Source organism: Coenobita brevimanus, chromosome 106, assembly GCF_032717465.1.
Source record: "Coenobita brevimanus isolate Jiangsu-jjx chromosome 106, ASM3271746v2, whole genome shotgun sequence".
Taxonomy (NCBI): Eukaryota; Metazoa; Arthropoda; class Malacostraca; order Decapoda; family Coenobitidae; genus Coenobita; species Coenobita brevimanus.
In genome coordinates, this window is record NC_137059.1 from 12,610,154 (window position 1) to 12,631,788 (window position 21,635).

The 21,635-nt window shown below is 45.9% G+C and overlaps 1 protein-coding gene and 1 pseudogene across 1 annotated transcript in view; one reads left to right on the top strand and one right to left on the bottom strand.

Annotated features, from left to right (window-relative positions):
- The window catches only part of LOC145416430 (uncharacterized), a 657,995-nt gene that overhangs the window by 225,541 nt on the left and 410,819 nt on the right, over positions 1 to 21,635 (top strand). The window lies entirely within an intron of this gene.
- Positions 18,713 to 18,832, bottom strand: LOC145416590 (5S ribosomal RNA; annotated as a pseudogene).

Genomic DNA, 21,635 nt, shown 5'->3' on the forward strand with positions numbered 1-21,635 from the left:
TCCCAATCCCCCATCCCCCCGCCTAAGCTTCTTACCTAACACACACTGGAGCGGAAAATGTCGGACACACAGTTGGGGTTGCAGACAGGAAGAGAGGGAAGAGTGAACGAGAGTGAAGGTAGGACTGATGGTAGGAATGAAGGAGGATGAATGGAAAAGGGAAAGGCGTCACACGCAGAGAGGGAAAGGAGCAAGTGAGTGAGAGTAGGAAGGAAGGGAAGAGGAGAAAAACAAAAGCGTGAGAGAGAGAGAGAGAGAGAGAGAGAGAGAGAGAGAGAGAGAGAGAGAGAATGTGAAGAAGGCAAATGTAGGAAGGAAGGATGGAAGGGAGGGAAGAGGTTGGATGGAAAGGAACGACTGAATAGGGTACAACAGAGAAGCAAAGAATAGGGAGGGGGTTGTGTATTTACCCCGGCCTATTTATGTGTTTGTCTACAAGATACCTTAAAAAATTATCGGATTCATTTAGATCTGGTGGATATGTTGGCAATGAGTCAGGAAAGAGGTTATTAGATTTTAAGGTGCAGGAATAAATCATAGACTTATTTGGAGATGGCGTAGGTATGCGATCTCTGATTTGTGTAACAGGGCAGACTAAAACCTTAGAATTATTTAACAACGTGAGACGGTAGAAGTGTTCATCTGGTAGGAAAGAGGAATTGCAGCAGTAAATCATTCATTTACTTGGCGTTAGCGGTTATATGCTCTCTGTGAATGTTTTCTAGTTGTTGTTGCTGCAGTCACAGGCTTATCTGAATGTGAACTCAAGATGATGAAAAGGGGAGAGACAGGGCAAAAGAGAGCGAGGGAAGAAAAAGAATGGAAAGAGAATGTGAGGGGGAAAGGGACGAGTGAGGAGTTTAAGAATGGGCAAACTGAGGCTGACGTAAAGAATGCGAAAGGAGAGAAAATGAAGTCAGTAGGGAGGGGAAGAAGTTGGGACAGAGGGAGACGGAAAGAAGGGGAGGATTGGAGAGAGTGAAAGGGAAACGAAGAAAGTAATCGTTAAATTGAGGGGGAACCGGTACGAGAGAGGAAAAGAGGGAGAATGAAAGTAGGAAGAAGTGTGGGGAGGGGGAAAGAGTGAGGAGAGTGAAAGAGGTATAAAAGTGAAATGGTGGAAAAGTACACACACACACACACACACACACACACACACACACACACACACACACACACACACACACACACACACACACACACACACACACAGAGTGGGTGGTGAGAGGGAGACAAATTTAAGATACAGAGATATGAGTGAAGAGAACGGGGAAGAGTGAGAAGGTAATGGGAACTGGAGAGGGAGTGAGGAGGGAAGTAGTAAGGATCCAGTAAAGAAAGTGAGGAGATGGAGAGGTAAGTTGGGAGGAAAAAGATGAGTGGAGAGGGTAGGAAGAAGAAGAAAAAGGAGGAGGAGGAGGAGGAGATAAGGTTGCCTGTCAACTGCACAAGGGTCATTTGGGCCTCTGTTTATCTATCTATCTATAACCAGACGCCTCAGTCCCGTACAGGGTGGCCACATACAAATCGAAGTCATGTTGCTTTGCCCCCTGCCATTTCGCTGCCGTCCCCCCAGCTTACACCCCATTCTCTAATATACCTCTCTACTTCATCCCTTTATCTCATCCTCGGTCTCCTCCCCCCTCTCCCCCATTCCACCTCACTCACATTCTCCCAGAAGGTCTCGCACTCTCCATCCTCTCCACATGGCCAAACCACCTCAAAGTATTTCTTCTAAAGCTTTCCATCACATTTGCATCCACACCACTATGCTCCTATTCTTTGGTATACATTCAATTTTTGCTGACCCAGGCACTGTTAGACTAGAACACACAACCGTCGAATCCGCAGTTCAGGTTCCTCTTCCAATTCTGGATATGAATAGGAGGCTGGGGTAGCAGTAGTAGTTCTAGCTCTACTGTAGGTTTCCTTGAAGCGTAAACTCGGTGGACTGCAAGTTTTTTTTTTTTTTTTTTTTAGCGAGGAAGAAGGAACCAAAGGCCATGAGCCCGCAGTAACAGTTCCCTCCAAGAGAAAAACAAAATAGAATATAGAGCCAAATTCAAGATCCGATCATTTTGAGATGCCTGGACACACTGCGTTTGAAAGACTGGAGATCACAGGCAGCAGGAAATACAGACAGAGGGAGACAGTTCCAGAGCTGACCTGTTGCATAAATGAAAGACTGGGAGTAACGGTTAACTCTTGCATTAGAGAGTTGGACAGAAAAAGGATGAGAGTTTGCTGCCAGACGGGTGCTACGCGCCCGTCGTAGAGGTGGAGGAATGCAAGCAGACAGTTCAGAGGAGCAGTGACCATTAAAGTAGCGATAGAAAAGAGATAAAGATGCAACAGTGCGGCGAAGAGACAGAGGTTGAAGGGAGTCAGTAAGAGGAGGAGAGTTAATGAGACGAAAAGCCTTTGACTCCACCCTATTGAGAAGAGCTGTATGTGGGGAGCCTCCCCACACATGAGAGTTGTACTCCACACAGGGGCGGATAAAACCCCTGTATAGAGTCAACAATTGTGCAGGGGTAAAGAAAGAGCGGAGTCGGCTTAGCACACCCAATCTCTTGGAAGCAGATTTCACAAGAGATGTAATATGATCTTTCCAAGATAAGTCCCGAGTAAATGAAACCCCAAGCATGTTCAAGGATGATGCAGGATTAAGCTGAATATTATTAAACAGTGGGTATACCTGTGGAAGATTTTGTCGGGTTGATAGGTGTAAGAACTGAGTCTTAGATGCATTAAAGACAACCATATTATTTTTACCCCAGTCAGAGATACGAGCCAAATCAGACATTAGGTGTGCCACAGCCTCATCCCTTTCTTGTTGAAGTAACTGTTGAGATGGGCGTTGCGGGAACCGAATGGAAAGGTGAAGGGTGGAGTCGTCAGCGTATGAGTGGATAGGGTTAGATGTACAGCTTAGAAGATCATTGATGAATAAAAGGAAGAGAGTTGGTGATAGGACAGAGCCCTGAGGAACACCACTGTTGATAGATCTAGGAGAAGAACGATGGCCGTCTACAACAGCGGCTATAGAACGACCAGAAAGGAAGCTAGCGATGAAGGCACAGATAGAAGGATAGAAACCGTAGGAGGGCAGTTTGGAAATTAAAGATTTATGCCAGACTCGATCGAAAGCCTTTGAGATGTCAAGTGCAATGGCAAAGCTTTCGCCAAAGTCCCGAAAGGAGGATGACCAGGAGTCTGAAAGGTAGGTGAGAAGATCGCCAGTGGAGCGTCCCTGACGGAACCCATACTGACGATCGGAAAGAAGGTTGTGATAGGAAAGATGCCTTAAAATTTTTCTATTAAGAATTGACTCGAAAACTTTTGAAATACAGGACGTTAAAGCAATTGGACGATAGTTGGAGGGTTGGGAGTGGTCACCCTTCTTTGGGACTGGCTGAATGAGAGCAAACTTCCAGCTAGAAGGAAAGGTACAAGTTGACAGACAAAGGCGAAAGAGTTTGCCTAGGCAGGGTGTAAGCACAGAAGCACAGTTCTTGAGAACAACAGGAGGGACCCCATCAGGCCCATATGCCTTGTTAGTACTGAGGCCAGTGATGGCAGAAAATACATCAACTGAAGAAATTTTAATGTCAGCCATGAGGAAGTCAGAGGGGGGAAGTGATGGAGGAACAGCACCGGAATCGTCTAAGGTAGAATTGGAGGAGAAAGTCTGTGCGAAGAGATCTGCTTTATCAGTAGAAGAAATAGCTACAGTACCATCAGAGTAGAAAAGAGGAGGGAAGGATGATGAGGTAAAGTTGTTAGAAAGATTTTTGGCAAGATGCAAGAAGGAGTGGGAAGAATTCGAGTCGGAGAGTTGAGAGCATTTAGTATGGATGAAATTATTTTTAGTAGAGTGAAGAACAGACTTAGCACGATTCTGGGCAGAAACGTAAAGATGATGTGATTCAGGGGTGGGTTGGCTCCGGTACCTTTTGTAGGCCCTCTCCTTGTTGCGGACAGCATTAGAACAAGCGTGATTAAACCAAGGCTTTCTTGCATTAGTCAATGGATATGAGAAAGGAATGTATGCTTCCATGCCCGAGAGAATAACCTCCGTAATGCGCAAGGCACACTTAGATGGCTCACGGCCATGGAAGCAATAATCATTCCAAGGAAAATCAAAGAAGTACTGCCTGAGGGCCTCCCAGTCCACGGCTCCAAAATGCCACAGACGACGTTTCCCTGGAGGGTCCACAGGCCGTACCGGAGTGATAGGACAGGTTAAGGTAATAAGGTTGTGATTGGAGGAGCCCAACGGAGAGAAAAGATTAACAGAGTAAGCAGAAGGATTAGTTGTGAGGAAGAGGTCAAGTATGTTGGAGCTCTCTCCAAGGCGGTCAGGGATATGGGTAGGGTGCTGTACAAGCTGCTCTAGGTCATTAAGGATAGAAAAGATGTAGGCTTGTTCACCAGGTGGATCCATGAAAGGAGAGGAGAGCCAAAGTTGGTGGTGAACATTGAAATCTCCAAGAATGGAGATTTCAGAGAAAGGAGAAATGGATAGAATGTGTTCCATCGTAGAAGTAAGATAGTCGAAGAATTTTTGATAGTCAGTAAAATTAGGGGATAAGTAAACAGCACAGATATATTTAGTCAGAGAATGATAGGAAAGCCGAAGCCAGAGTGTTGAGGTTGACTGTCCTTCTTTCCAGGGTAGGAAGGGAGTTGAGGGATGCTTGTATAACCAGGCAGAGGAGCTATTCGGTCATATCAGTGCCACCACGTGAAGGCATCCTCTCCAGCACACTGGGGAAAAATTAGAATCGGAGAGCTAAGGGAACGAGAAGGGGGTGGAGCTCTAAGGAGAGGGGCTGAAATTTAGCCTAGCAAGGTCAACTTAGACTGTCTTTATTCAACATAGGCCAAACTTGGTGGGAGGATTTAGGATGATGCAAGACCGAAGGAATTCGATTATGAGAATTTCAGTCGAAGGTCCAAGGTCATGGGGTAGTTAGAGCTCGACCCGTCTGTCTGTAAATGAAAAATAACTAAAACAGCTCTGATTTTATATGAACCAAACTTGGTGGAAATATTAAGGATCAGCCAAGGAGGTTATCTACTGTTTATTTAACAGTAGATTAAAGGCAATCACACTGCAAAGTCAGCTTTAGCAGTTTTTATATAATTTAGAACAAACTTTATGAAACGGTACAGGAAAATGAAGGAAAAGGGGATTCGATTTTTAGAAAAAATATCCAAAGGTGAAAGTCACAGAGAAAGATCAGAGGTCGAAATCGCAGAGCAAGATCACCTGAGACAGTTATGATATTGTTTGGACCAAACTTATTATATTGGTTATGGGTCAGGCAAGAATGAAGTATTTTGATTTTGAGCATAATCGATCAAAGGTCAAGGCTACACGGCAAAGCAAGTGTTTGGCCTATGGACCAGTCAGTGGGTGCTTGAGCTGTACTGTTCAAGAGCTCTTTTTAAAATTTTATTCTTGCTATCTTCAGACAACTTTTAGCTACTTATGATAGACTTCAAATGGATATACAGGCAAACCCCGGTTCAACAATGCAGTTGGTAAAAACCCATTGCTAGGCGGGGTATCATAAATAGGGGACGATTTGACATGTAAAGTATAGGGATGCATTTCTGAGCCTCAGGTTTCCCCCCCAGCCAAGTCCTAAACCCATCCAAATGAGTCCAAAAGAAAGTTTAAAGCCAATCTAAATGGCCTAACAGCTGTAAAAGAAGTTAATCTAAGCCTAACACCTGTAATTAACTCACTAAAACCAACAATTAAATTCTGAAAATCATTAAAAAAGGTAAGAAAATATCAAACATCTCTCATCACTTCTTGTAATTCCATGTCCTGTCCTGGTCATCATCCTTACTATCCCCCCCTTGGCTAGGGGACATGTGATGCTCCCTAGCACTCACCCATCCTCCTCAAAGCCCTCAAACGCCATCTCTGGGGGAGGGTCAGAGAGGGGGGGGAAGCCTGGCAAGGTGGGGTGATAATTGCGGGAAACTGATGCGCTGGCTCTGGGGGGTGGTGATGGGGTGCGATTCAATGACTCACTAGGTGGCAATGGGGTACAACTCAATGACAGATGAGGTGGTGTGGGTGACAGCTGCAATGACTGGTGAGGTGGTGAGGGAGACCACTGCAATGACTGATGAGGTAGTGAGGGAGACAGATGTGGTGGCTCATGTCATGGCAAGGGAGACAGAGGTGGTGGCCGAAGTGGTGGCCGAGATTGAGGCTGGGGGTAGGAATGTAGCGACAGAATGATGGAGTGCTGCAGTGGTGACTCAGGTGATGCGGGAGATGGGGATTGGCTTGAGGTGAGGTCCAGCACTAGGAGCTGAGCACGTCCTCGGTGGTAGAAGAACCTCAGTGTTTCTCTGCTGGTAAATGGCTGGGGAGATGCTCTGCTGGTCGAAGACTGAGGAGATCCTCTGTGGGCTGTTAGTGTGGTGGGGGCCCATTTGAAGAAGGCAGTGATGGTACTCTGCCTGGCAGCCCTCTTCTTTTCCTCCAGCATCGCCCTGTACATCTTTGTCCCCCCCTCCAGCTTATCAGATGCATTCCTGTTTCATCCTGGGAGAGGATCTCGAGTGCACCTAAGTACGATGACCTGGTCAACTTTGGTCACCATCTCTTTTAGAATCATCATACTGAGGGCTTGCACCTCAGGGATGACCTCCTCCTTCTGCACCTCCTGGTGTACCAGCTGAATCTCCATATTGAGGAGCTCCTCATTGCTGAGCTCCTTCCTGTGGCTTTCCAGGACCTCCTCCATGTCTTGCTTGTTGATTTTCCCAAAGCCCGCTTTGTGTGACTGTTGCACAATGTCCTGCCGCACCCATTCTACTGGTGGTGCTTGCTTGCCTTTGGGGAAGCTGGTGAAGGAGTGAACATGAACATATTCCGGCCACAGCTTTCACCACACATCGTTCATAGTGGCCCTCCATGCAGCCATGATGTTCTTGATGGTGTGACATATATTAAATCCTCTTCAGAAGGACTGCATCACTGTCCTGTTGTCGGTGTCACACCCCCTCACCAACTGCTGTATAATGTAATGTTGCAGTCACTCCCTGGTCCATGGATTGCAACAACGACATGGTGTTTGGGGGCAGGAACATCACTTCTTTGTTAACCCTTTTGCGTGTGGATAAGTTTCATAAGTTTTCTGCGCTGTGACATGCGGGCTTTTCTCCCCTCCCCCCCGGCCACCGTGCGCTCCAAAAATGTGTATTCTCGGCCTATTTTCACCAACCAAACATAATTATTTTGCCACAAAACCCACATTTTCCTGTTCATTGATGTTTGTTCTACATGATAAAAAAAAAAAAAAAAAAAAAAACACTATACAGTACATACATTAGGGCCCTTGGAACAAACATTTGGGATCATAGATTTCACTTCCCAACATCATAAGTGGAATATTTACTAATCAGTCTCTACATGTTATACCATCAATCGAAAGAGAATTTTATTAGCTTTCGAATGGAGGTATTGCCTTCGAGTAATAAGCGCAAAAGTAAAACCCATTTCCGACAGACAAGAACTTTCTCATTCAGGGAGCTTTAGCGAAGAACTTTTCTCAGCACTGTTATGTTTTTATTTCATCATCCTATGCAGAATTTCATTCACTTTCATTTGAGCCAAGAACGGTGATCCTAAACCTCATAGTTTTCGAGGAAAATGCAAAAAACTATGTTGTATTTTCCTGTGCGCTGACCTGCCATCAGCCGCGCTCACGTTATTTTCCCGTAGCGCATTTACACTTTTATGCTTGCTAGCTTTCTTTGGTTTTATACCAACAACTATTTTATATAATTACTTCTGTTTTGTTTTTAGTCCTCTCAGAAACCACACATGAACACTAAACCTGTTACTAGCAACTGAAACTGAAGCTGTACTTATATCATTTGTGTTGAGGTAAATAACTGTATATACGTATGTGTAAGTATACTGACATAAATAGAGACAAAAAGAATATCACGTACTTCTCCAGTGGCGATGATCTTCCTGCAGGACCAGATCAGTTGGGAGGTGAAGAGTTTTGTTCTGTGTGTGTGTGTGTGTGTGTGTGTGTGTGTGTGTGTGTGTGTGTGTGCGTGTGTGTGCTCCACTAGTGAAGGTATTGCTCGGTATGGTACCGCTCGAAACAATCACCCATGTAAAGCGACACATCACATACAGGACATATGTTCCTTGAGTCCTTCCTTACCCCCAACTTGAACCAAAAGGTACACCTGAGCCTTTTCGTGTCGTGGATCCTCGCCCAGTGGTGGCACAGAGTGTGATCCAACCTCATGTTGTCATCAGTCACCCGGCGACACTTGCTTGGATACCCTCGTGCTCTGTGGTCCTGTTGTGCGGGAGCTGCAGGCCCATGCAAGGGTTCTCCCGACGGACCTGCAACTGGAGGAGGTGGCGGTGCTGGCACCCCTGATTGGCCTCCTGCAGGTGGTGCTGGTGGTGATGGTGGCACCTGTGATGACCTTGCTGCAGGTGGTGCTGGTGTGGGGTGCCCTGCAGGCTGTGCTGGTGCTGGTGGTGGCTGGGCCCCTCCTGGCACTGGTGGTCATGCCTGCTGGGTGCCAGGTGTTGCTGGTGCTGGCCACTGGGTAGGTAGGTTTGGGGCATGGTGGAGTGTGTGTCCAGACACGGGCCAGTCTGCTTCATGGAAATGCAGAAGATTGTAGATGATCTGCTCCAAAAATTCAAGGAGAGTTACTTCCGCATGTCTGTACTTTTTGTACAAGGCAAATGCATTGAACAGTGCCATTTGGATGATGTACAACATGATCTTCGTCCACTTGACAGTTCGGCGTTGGATGGGGGTAGTACTGGACCATCTGATCGAAATGATCCGCCCCATCCATGTACCTGTTGTACTCCTCCACAATGACGGGCTTGTGAACGACCTTCTCCACATAGGTTGTCCACCTGTCTTGACCCCGCACCTTTCCTTGAACCCTCTTTTGAATGGTGTCCACAGTGTGGAAGGTGGACACCATGTTCTCAATGCGCTTGTCCCTCCACGGCAGGACTAGCACATTGTCCTTGTGCCTGTATGCCATGCCCCCCTCAGGCAGGCTCTTAGCCCTGGCGATGGCTTGCAGCTGGCTTGGCGCTTCTCTAGGCAGCTGTAGGGTCCCACAAACGTAAAATCCTGCAGTGAAGAGTCGTTTTGCACAGGGATACAGAATTGTAATAGTTGTCCATGAACAACTTATAGCCCTGGTCCTTCAACGGTTCCACAAGACCCCACACGGTGTTCTCAAGGGTATGCTGCACCCCTGTGTAGACCTAGAGGTTCCAGAAGTAGCCTGAGGATGACTCAGCCAACATGTACAACTTGATGGCATACTTGGTGGGCTTCTGGGGATAGTAAACGCAGAAGGACAGCCGGCCCTTCCACCACAGAGAGCCCTCAACAAGGCTGAGCTGCTCCTTGGGTTGGTACGCTGACTGAAACCGCTGAAGGAGGTACTCCATGACCGTGCGAATGCGGATGAGCTGATCTTGGATGTCCCAGGGAATGGTGAGTGAGCTGAAGGCGTGGAAGTGCTTGAGGATGGCAGTGAAGCGCCTTCCACTCATCGCCCGCCGGACCCTAGGGTAGTCAAGCAACTCAAAGCTCCTCCAGTAGTGCCTGATGGTTGGCATGTGCATGACCCCCATGAAAAGGTATAACCCCAGGAACCTGGCAATCTCCTCTTCATTGCAGGAGAACCAGGCATCCAGCTGAGTCTCCAGGAATGTGGCGTAGCAGTTGGTTTCCCAGTGAGGTATGACAACTCCCACATGAAAAGGAGCTTGAAGAACTGCAGGGGAGTTGTTGGAATATCCACCTTGATCCATGGGGAGCCAGTGGCCAGCCCGTGGTTCGGTGTGAATGGGCCACTGCTCCACCTAGGATCCTTTTCAGTGGTGGTGGCAGCGGGTCGGTCTGTCGACACCCTTCGACCTGCCCTCCGACCCCTTGGACATCCCCTGTGTCCAGGCAGCAGACCACGGCGTCCTCGTCTAGGAGGGGACACCTCGGATGAGGACGAGGACAAGACAGCGGGCTCTGGGGACACCAGTCTCCTCGGCCTGGCCAGTGAGGATGTCACCGTAGCATCCTGCATGGCAGAAGCGGGTGGAGGGGCCATCACAACGAATGATGGCCCAGCTTCCGGTGACACTGGCTCGCCAAGGGAGGCAGAGGGGCCTGGAGATCGGGAGCCGACAAAGACAGTGGTGGGACCGGCAGGTCCTAGAGGTGGGGAGGGTTCTCTGGTGAAGCCGGCCGATGATGGTGGTGTGGTCTCCCTCGAAAGAAGGCTGTGGGGCAGATCCACTCGCTGACCGGATGGTGGCAGCTCAACCTCCTCCACCCCAGAACGGTCACTCTCAATGTCGCTGTCCGACTCTACTTCATCAAGGATCTTATGCCACTTGTGTGGTGCCAGCCCACATTTCATCTTTGCAAGCCAACTGGAAAATAAAATGCTGTTGAAGGGATACTGGACCCTGTGGTAGTCCAATGCTGTGGTAGGAGTGTGAGCTGAAATAAAGGAGTCATGATATTTTATTCACAGCCAGCCAAGAACTTGGCTCAGTACTGGCACAATGCAAGGGTTCATGATATATGTGTAAATCCTTGAAAAACATCATCTCCTACACCTGACTTAGTGCACAGGTAGGGGCCACTAGCATGTGGTTACCTCTTTCATTTACTTTGCACGTTACACATAACCAAATACACAGTACATTTCACCACTAATATGTAAATGGAGGTCTTCTGTAGGCCGTTACCTGTGCGTAAAAGTGTAGCAGACAGTGTTTCCCTTATGAGAACATGCTGCAGTGGGTCAGTCTTTCACTGTCTTTACACGTAAAACATAACCCAATCTGTCACTTGTTATGAGTCAAGATATTTTATTCACAGCCAGCCAAGAACTTGGCTCAACACAAGGGTTCATGATATACGTGTATGTCCTTGAAAAACATCGTCTCCTACACACGACATAGCACACAGGTAGGGGCCACTAGCTCTTGGTTACCTCTTTCATTTTCTTTGCACTTTACACATAAACAAATCTATCATTTTTATGAGATACACAGTACATTTCACCACTAATATGTAAATGAACGTGTTCCATAGGTCGTTACCTAAGGTGTAGCAGACGGTGTTTCCCTTACGAGAACACGCTGCAGTGGGTTAGATTTTCACTGTCTTTTCACATAAAACATTGCCAAATTTATCAATACATGGGATACACAGAATATTTCGCCCCCCCCCAAAAAAAAGCAAATGCACATGTTCCTACCCTCGTGTTGCATTTCGCTGCCATTGTGCTAGCTCAGGTGTACTACATGCACTCCTCATAACGAGCACGAGGGTCAGTTTTTCACTGTCTTTTCACATAAAACATAGCCAGATTTATCAGTACATGGAATACACAGTATATTTCACCAAAAAAAAATGTAAATGCACATGATCCTAATCTTGCGTTGCATTTCGCTACCTTTATGCTACCTCAGGTGTACGACACACACTCTTCATTACGAGCACGTGGGTCAATTTTTCACTGTCTTTTCACATAAAACATAGCCAAATTTATCAATTCATGTGATGCACAGTATATTTCACACACGCACAAAAAAAAAAAAGGTAAATGCACGTTTTCCTAACCTCATGTTGCATTTCGCTATCTTAGTGCTAGTTCAGGTGTACAACATGCACTCTTTATTAGAAGCACTTGAGTCATTCTTTCACGTTATTTTCACATAATACATGGCCTAATCTATCAATATATGAGATACACAGTATATTACACCAATAAAATGTAAATGCACATCTTCCGGATGTCAATTACATGGCCCCTACCTGGGTGGTAAGGTTTAGCAGACAATAATTTCCAGACGATCACGTGGTTCACTTTCAATTTCTTTTCACATAAACACATAACAAAAATTGTGTCACTGTATGAGATACACAGTATATCACACCATCTACAATTACGTATCTCACGTTGCATTTCGCTAGCTTTGTGCTAGCTCAGGTGTACGACATGTTCTCTTTGTTACGAGCACGTGGGTCAGTCTTCCACGTTATTTTCACATAATACATAGCCTAATCTATCAGTATATGAGATACACAATATATTTCACCAATAAAATGTAAATGCACTTGTTCCTAACCTCGTGTTGCATGTCGCTACCTTTGTGCTAACTCAGATATATGAGACGCACTCTTTCCTATGAGCAATTGGGTCAGTCATTTACTGTCACATAAAATATAACCAAATCTATCAGTATATGAGATATACAGTATATTACACCACAACAAGTACAAGTACATGGCCCTTAGCTGTGCACTAAGGTGTAGCAGATGATGTTTCCCTTACCTGAAGACACGGCAGTGTTTGTGATTCTATTTCACAATACACATAATCAAATCCATCATTTTATGAGATATGCAGTATATTTCACCACAAAAGTACATGAAAATGCTCTGTACGTCACAGCTGCGATATCTAAGGTATTGCAGATGATATTTTCTGACAAGCATGTGATGCAGTGTTTACGTTCATCCACACAAGCATACAATAAACATATCAGTATAACATTCATGCTTTGTTTCACACAGAAAGAATACAGAATAAATATAACAATATGATAAAATCAAGTATCCCTATAAACCTCCTCTATTTTATCCCCTCCTGACAATGGCGTGCTGTGGTTGTAAGGTGTACATGACTACTGCCCTAGCCAATATTTCATCATGTACACTTGTTGCACTATACTCCTATCTATTGCACAATAATACTATCCACCATATATCAGCATAAAACAAGAACTTCATCAACACCTTGGCAAATATTCCGTTCAAGACAATGCTGTGATGTCAGGCGGTTTCCCGCCTGCCCCTGCTAAACATTTCACCATGTCCTTCCTCACTAGCTATTGCACAATATATTCACCTGATTCATTGTCACTATTGTTCAATGGTTGAATACTCACTTTGGGTGCAGGGTAGAGGGAATGTAGTTGTTGGGACATGCTGAAAACAGGGTATGTCTAGCACAATCTTCGTTGGGCCAACGGCTGATAACAGCCAGGAATGATTCACAAAAACCTAATTCCCTATTGCAAACACCAAATCTAATCACAAATGTGCCCAAAAAGTAAACACAAGCACTATAGGTATAGTAGAATATGACGCACATCCCAAGACAGGGTAAATTGAGTACCGTACGATTTAAATGCCCAGCTGCACGCTATCTTCTCCCTTGACAGTTGCTGTTGAACTGATCAACCTGTCCAGGCTGCCGCGCATCTTGGGCCCCGAGGTTGCCAAGTAATTACTTTCGACGAGAAGCACGGGAACTATGACGCCAATCAGCCAAAAACTTTTTCTCTGATGAAGGTTTTTATGCTTAAATGATGACAAGTGCCTCATCGAGTGTAGTCGCAGAGATGGCCATATGACGACAAACACATCATCATGGGCGGAGGGGTTAATTGCCCAGTCCTTCATCCGAGGAGGGTGGCTAGGAGCCACCACGAGAAATCTGTTCGCGAAGTTCTCTTTCGTGGCATACTTTTAGAGAACACGAGAGAGGCAGGAGTGGAAAAAGGACGAACAAATATCAGAAGTCAGCCAGGCCTTCTTGTTCGACTTCCAAATCACCTTTATATTCTCCTTAACATACCCCACCAGAGCCCTAAGGTTTTCAGAGTGGTAGACAAGGAGAGGTCACCCTTGGCATTGCCCCCCAGCAGCAGTGCAAGTCGGTCCTTTGAGGCCTTGAACCCTGGCATAGCCTTTTCCTCTGTTGCAGGATATATATCTGAGGACATGCTCTTCCAAAAGAACCTAGTCTTGTCAAAATTCAAGACCTGTTTCCCACTGTAGCCACCCCCCCGCAATGATGTGCTTCAGTTCGTCAGGGAATGCTGCCACCGCCACTGCATCCACACTCACTGCCTCACCAGACATCCTGATGTTGTGGAGGCTTGCCTGCCTCTTAAAGCAGTCAAACCACCCATGGCTAGCCTTAAAGGTTTCACTAGCATGAAGATTGCATCCTACCTTCATTTTGTACTATAGGGAGAAAGCCTTCTTGTATGATCGCCTGACTCATGGGTGCCTTCCTCCTGTTCTGGTTCTCCACCCACATATGGAGCATCAGCTCCAGCTCCTCCATCGCAGGCTCTGTATATGAGACGGGAGATGGTGGAGGTATCAGCCTCCCCACCGGCAGCCTTAATGGCCTTTTCCTTCTTGATAATGGTGGAGACAATCGACTGGACAAGGCGGAGAGCCAAGACAATGACATACATGCCCTTATCTTTGTCGTGGCACTTAAGAATATCTAACTTCACTTTCAGAGACACAGCCTTACAAGTGTGCTTCACGGGAACATCACTAGCAGGCCACTTACAGGATCATCACTATCACAACTAGAACCCCCACTAACACCACTAGCTACACCACGTGCAGTGCCCTTACCAGACATGATCGCACTTATTTAGGCCAAAAGTCACACAAAGTCACACTCCACACATGATTGGTATCATTGCCCTACTCATGGCACTGTTGGGACACAGTTATGATGCACTACAATAGCGGCTTGCATAATGTTGGTGATACAACATGATGCAGGATAGGTGGGTGTAAGAGAGTTCCTCGCTCAGAGATGGCCAGTGCATGAAGAACGATGTGGAAAGGGATGAGTGATGGGTGCAGGGGCTGCACGAGCAATTCTGCACATCCTGGCAGGTGGGCAGGCTCAGCTGGCTGTGGGAACATGCATGATTCAAATACTGGCCCACCACTCCTGGACGAAACATCAGAGGATCCATAGTTGAACCATGGCTCAGCCATCGTTAGGAGGGGTAGGATGGTATTTCTACCTTCGTCACTAATCTGGGGTATCGCATATAGGGGTATCGTACATCGGGATTTGCCTATATTACTGCATTCAAGCTTCCCACTTTGACCTAGTAACATACAATGCCTGAATAATGACATGGAAGCCTTATGTGTACATACTGTATACACACACACACACACACACACACAGGCGACCCTCCACATTCGCGGGGGTTAGGGGAGACAGATCCCCATGAACGTGGAATTTCCGCGAATGTTTGGTGTGCCCTCCTGTAAATGCCTCTACAGCCGCAAATCACCCCCTGTAAGGAAATGTGCACATACCATACGTAATTAGCCATATCTGGGACCTGAAAGCAGCATAAAATATCGCAAATAGTAACAGACAAAAGGGTAAAAAAAAAGGTTTGATAAATAAGTTTTGATTGGGTATAGCTGTACTAATTTAGGGTAAATATATACCTGGTGACTTCCACAGATCCCCGCGACTGAGTGCGTCTTGCGCACATCTGCATGAGTGTGGGCAAGTCATCAGGTACATATTTACCCCAACTTCTTGCAACCATACTCATTAAATCAAGAGTTGGTTTGGTGCAGGCCTGGTTTGGAGCAAAATGACCCGTGAGCATCCGCATTAATACACTTTGTGGCTGTGAATGGAATCTTGGCTCCACAGAGGGGCAATCTGCTAATCTATGAGACCAGTGAGAGTTTAATCTGTGAGTGTGGAGGGCTGCCTGTATATATTATACATTAAATTTATATATTTATATATATATATATATATATATATATATATATGAATTGGTAGAGAGGCGGCCTGCAGTCCTGATGAACCCAGGTTCGAATCCCGGCTGGGGCAGGGAACAGTTTAAGGATTTGAATTTCATAGATGCAGACTTTCCTGATCTACCAGATGACCCGCCGACATGTCATAAAAGTACCCCCGCTAATACCAATACACCAGTCCTGTATGAGACAGCCCTAGCATGTATTCAATATGGATGGTGGGTGTTAGCGCCGAAGTGGTGACATGTGGAGGTGTAGGAGGACTACTGGGCCTTGGGATAGGCTACTGCCCCCGAGATATAGGCCCTGAAGCCTTTGCCCAGAGTCGGACACATTAAAAAAAAAAAAATACAATAATCCCTTTAACCCACCCCATCCCGACGTTTTCTGGGCAGTGGTACGCCCCAGTCCCGACATTTTTGGACCTTTTTTTTTTTTTTGGCTCAAATATCCACTTGTGGTGAGAAACATCGAAAATTCATAGAGAAATCGCTCACCTGAGGTTTAAAATACTCGATCTAGGTACGAGTACCTCCTTACCTGACTGGGTTTTCTAACAGGCTGGCACCAAAGAAAATGAGTTCTATGGGAGGGTAACTATTTTATCCACTCACAAACAGTATTTATTTACTTGGTACGAATTTATATGTAGTACAAGAGTATATTGGTTTTCAAACAGTAATTTAGGAATTATAAGCATTGTTTCACTCACTAACTCATCACCATTCATGACCTTTTTTTCCCACATTACCTGATCATCATTTCTGACTGTTTCTTCCTCTAATGCTATGTAAACTTTGTCCTCCACATTGTCATCGATTGGGGAATCACTCTGGCCCTGAATGTCTTTATTGGCCAGGTCACTGGTAACAGGTGAATTGCCGAGACAATGGTGTGCAGGGGGGGGGAGAGGTTATGCGGTGTAAGGCATTGTCCCTGCTTGGCATCTTGTAGAGGAATAGAGGAAGGTGTCCCGTGTATACGTGCCAAAAATCACTCGTGAAATCACTCGCGAAAATTGAAAATTGTGCAAATTAGGGACCTTGCAATGTTGCCGTGTTAATTCACGTCGCCGGGACATGAGTGCACATCATGTGCGGACGTTAATTCACGTCGCCGGGACGGCGCGGGTTAAGACCAGGACGCCCAAGACCTGGACACCCCAAGTCCCAGACATTCTGAGTTTGGGTCCATTAGTCCAAGTCTTGGATTGTTCCCCAAGACATCCGGACATCTTGGACACCAAAATGGCCAAAAAATCTCCAAATAAAAAAAAAAAAAAAAAAAAAAAGATATGTGTTCATCCCTACTCCAAATTTGCCGCACAGTGACGAACAGCTATGTTTAGGTGCTTAGTTACGGCGATGTCTGCTAGAGTGCCCCTGCAAACTCCCCGCTTTCCACCTACCTACCATTGTGACTGCGTGCATATCACCATGGCTGCCTACATGCTCACTTTTGTGGTGGTGCCCTACCTGCTGCAGACCCTGCTGCCACTAGACGACATGAGAATTTAGTGTTGTGCTGCGTTAAGAAATTAGAAATCAGAGTGCAAAGGATTAAGTGCAGAGTGCAACACTGGCATATTGCAGTTGGTGTGGGGCAAGTAAGAACAGAATGTGCAGTGTTAAAAAATTATAGTTCACAGTGCAAAGGATTAAGTGCAGCACAACACTGGATTACTGTATGTGCTTCAAGTGCACCTTCACCACTGTCAGAGCCATAGAGGAGGCAGGTTAATCTTCGCAACGGCCACGGACATGTCGTACGTACCGTGTACACTGCTAAATATTTTCCTTACTTCTAATTTCTCATTCTCTGGTGCCTTTTTATTTATTTTATGGTTTCTATCCCTTATTTGTGTGACTAGGGTCTTAAAAAGGTGCTGTGCATGTCCAGTGGAGAGTTATTTAGGTGGCTTTCAAAATTGGGTTGGGTTGGGGTCTATAAGTACCTGTCCAAGGGTATTTTTACCAAGTCCTGGACAAGACCATATCCTGGACTCTATTATGTCAGATCTTCGAGGGATTACTGTGTGTGTGTGTGTGTGTATATATATATATATATATATATATATATATATATATATATATAACTCCATCCTCGAGTACCGCAGGCAATAGGGACTGGACAAGGACCGTGGTACCCAAATCTGCGTCACCCAGACCATATGTTTGCATGTATAACAGTACAATGTGTTCTGGCCTCTTTCCAAAACTCACTTTTACCACTTCTTACCAACCTACCCTGCATAAATTACTCCCTACTTATACCCACGATCAGGTAAAACACTGAAAGAGATTAATCAAAAACATGAATGGTATGAGAAAGGCATTAACAAAATAGGATGGGTACCCTTGCGATGTTGCCAAGCTCTGCAGCCCTCTCCCCTCGCCCCCCACCCCCACTGTTGTTGTCATTGTTACGTTGTTGCTGTCCCTGCACATCCCTCTTCAACATCAAAGTCGATTCCTTCGAAGTCCAGGGCTAAAACAATGGAGCTGACCTCGATGTCTGGTGTAACATCATCATTGGCATTAGCAAGATGCGAGTCGTCGTCGGCAATGGCGAGGCCTGCCGTCTGGCCCGGAAATAACTGGGGCTGTATTTATCATAGTGGCCTTCCCCATTCACAGTAGTCCGTTCCCAAGCTCTAAAACATAGCACAAGTGTGAGACGTTCCTAAGAGTTATCATAGTCTAATGAAAGCCTCGAACATTGCTATCGGTGAAGGAACGCTAAGGTTAGCAGATATATGAGAGCTACACAAACAAGTTGAGATTGACATCATTACGCAATAGGAAAATAAAATGTTATCAATAATAAATATTTAATTATAATGGCAAATTCATGATAAACCATTATTATTTTTTTTTTTTCACAGCTGAATTCCTTCTCTACATACCATCAAATCCTCTCCTCACGTTTTTTTTCATTCATTGCCAGACGCCATGTATCCCAGACGGGGTGGCCAAGGGCTTAGAGTTAATTGTTTTACAGGGAGGGGCACTAATCCTCCACCAACCCCACTTGCCACGTAGGGATGCCAACAGCATCTGGTGTTCCCAGGCAGTCACCCATCCAAGTACTAACCAGACCCAACGTTGCTTAACTTCGCTGATCGGACGGGAAGCGGTGTACTCAACGTCGTTGAAACTATGTATAACGGTACAATGTGTTCCAAAACTCACTTACCCCTTCTTACCACCCTATCCCACATAAATTAAGCCTTACTCATACCCACCATCAGGTAAAACTTTGAGAGATATAACTATTAATTAAGATCATGAATGGTGTGAAAACGGCATTTACAAAAGTTAGGTTGAGTACCCGTGTAATGTTGCCAAGCTCTGCAGCACTCTCCCCTCGCCCCCCACCCCCACTGTTGTTGTCATTGTTATGTTGTTGCTGTCCCTGCACATCCCTCTTCAACATCAAAGTCGATTCCTTCGAAGTCCAGGGCTAAAACAATGGAGCTGACCTCGATGTCTGGTGTAACATCATCATTGGCATTAGCAAGATGCGAGTCGTCGTCGGCAATGGCGAGGCCTGCCGTCTGGCCCGGAAATAACTGGGGCTGTATTTATCATAGTGGCCTTCCCCATTCACAGTAGTCCGTTCCCAAGCTCTAAAACATAGCACAAGTGTGAGACGTTCCTAAGAGTTATCATAGTCTAATGAAAGCCTTGAACATTGCTATCGGTGAAGGAACGCTAAGGTTAGCAGATGTATGAAAGGTACACAAACAAGTTGAGATTGACATCATTACGCAATAGGAAAATAAAATGTTACCAGTAATTCAATAAATGTTTGATTATAATAGCAAATTCATCATAAAACTTTTTTTTGTCCATGGCTGAAAACATAACTACCGATTCCCAATTATCTTAATTCCTACTCTACATACTATCAAAGTCTCTACTCTCTCGTTGAAATAATATGTTTGCATGTATAATGGTACAATGTGTTCTGGCCACTTTCCAAAACTCACTTTTACCCGTTCTTACCAGCCTACCCAACATAAATTACCGCCTACTTATACCCACCACCACCAGGTAAAACACTGAAAGAGATGGAACTATTGTCCTATTTATTAAGAACATAAATGGTATGAAAATATTATTAACAAAAACAAAAGTGTACTTTTCACAACAATAAATATTCATATTTTCATATCAAATAAAATCGTTAGGCAGGGTACCCGTGTCTTACTGATATAGCTCTGCAGCACTCGCCCCTCTCCCCCCACCCCCACTGTTGTTGTCATTAAGTTGTTGCTGTCCCTGCACATCCCTCTTCATCATCAAAGTCGAATCCTTCGAAGTCCAGGGCTGAAACAATGGAGCTGTCCTCGTTGTCAGGTGCTGCATCACCATCGGCATCAGGAAGGTGTGAGTCGTCGGAGGATGATGTATCTTGCGGCAGTGGAGAGGCCTGCTGTCTGGCCCGGAAATAACTGGTGATGAGCTGCTGTTGGCAAGCACTGACCCTGTCATTAAACATGTCAGTGTAGGTCCTCAATGCACTCAAGACCATGGCCACACTGAGGTCTGCCCGTTCCTGGTTGGGGTCATTGTTGGTGATGGTGTGGGTCAGCTTTTCGATTATCTCCACCACCTCCCTCAAGATGTGTGTGGGTGGCTCTCCTGTAGGCCTGCCATCATTCAGGTCGTCCTCCTCTTTTTCCCCATCCTGCTGCTCCTTCTCCAACTGATCCAACATTTCCTCGGTGTCAGGCTGCAGGTTAGGGGAGATGAGCTCATGAATGTCACCTGCATCCACTGACTCAAAACCAGCCACTCGTCTTGCTGCCTCCACTGCCCGGCTGACAGCCGCCTCCACTGCCTGCGGCTCACATGGCAACACCAACTTGTGACCTGGCAAGCCCTCTAACACGTTCCGCCAGGCGTGGTGGATCGTGGCTTGATTCACCTCCTTCCATGCAACTACTAAAACATCCACAGCATCTTTTATATTGAAATTTCTCCAAAATTGGAAGACTGTCATGGCCTCTCTCGAAGCAGGAGTGGATGTATGGGTGGATGCAGATACAGGAGGTGGTGGAGAATCTCTGCTAGTCCCTGGTATAGGCGAGGATGATCGTGATGGTGGTGGTGGGGATTCTGCATCGGACATTTCCATGAGCTCTTCCTGGGTGTCTGTCGCTGCATCCAGCATCACAATCGTCCTCCTCGCATATGCCGACTTGAAAATACTGATCACCTCTTGGTCCAAAAGCTGAAGGAGAGAAGTGGTATTTGGGGGCAAGAAAACCACCTTAATGTTGGGATGCCTGTCAACCATAAGTCTTGAATGACCAGGTGCATTATCAAGTAACAGGAGAATCTTGAAGTCGAGATTCTTCCTGCAACAGAACACCTCAGTCTCTTTTACAAAACACGCATCAAACCACTGAAGACTGATGACCCCAGACATCCACCCCTTTTTGTGACTCAACCAATGAACATTTAATTTACCCATGTCCGTATTACGGTAGGCGCGGGGGCATTTAGAGCAGTGAATCACAAGGGGTTTAAGCTTGCACGTGCCTGAGGCATTGCACCCCAGGAGAACCGTGACCCGGTCCTTCGAGGCCTTAACTCCCCTAGCACTCCCCTCCTTCATGGCGATGTACGTTTTTTTGGGCATTTTCTTCCAGTAAACGCCCGTCTCGTCGGCGTTAAAAATCTGGTCTGCGTTGTAGCCCCCCTCCGTGATAATGTCTCTTAAGAAACTAGGGAACTCTATGGCTGTGGTCGTGTCGGCACCAGCGGCTTCCCCACTTATTTTAACACTTTTCAACTTCTTTTCACAAAGGAAGACAACCACCCATTAGACGCTTTGAATGGAGGCGGATTATGGTAATTCAGTCGTTTGGCTACTTCAGCATAATAAAGTTTTGCCTTCTCTCGTATCATGCGGCCGTCAGTAGGGATGTTGTTCTTTCTCTGGCGCTCCACATAACGT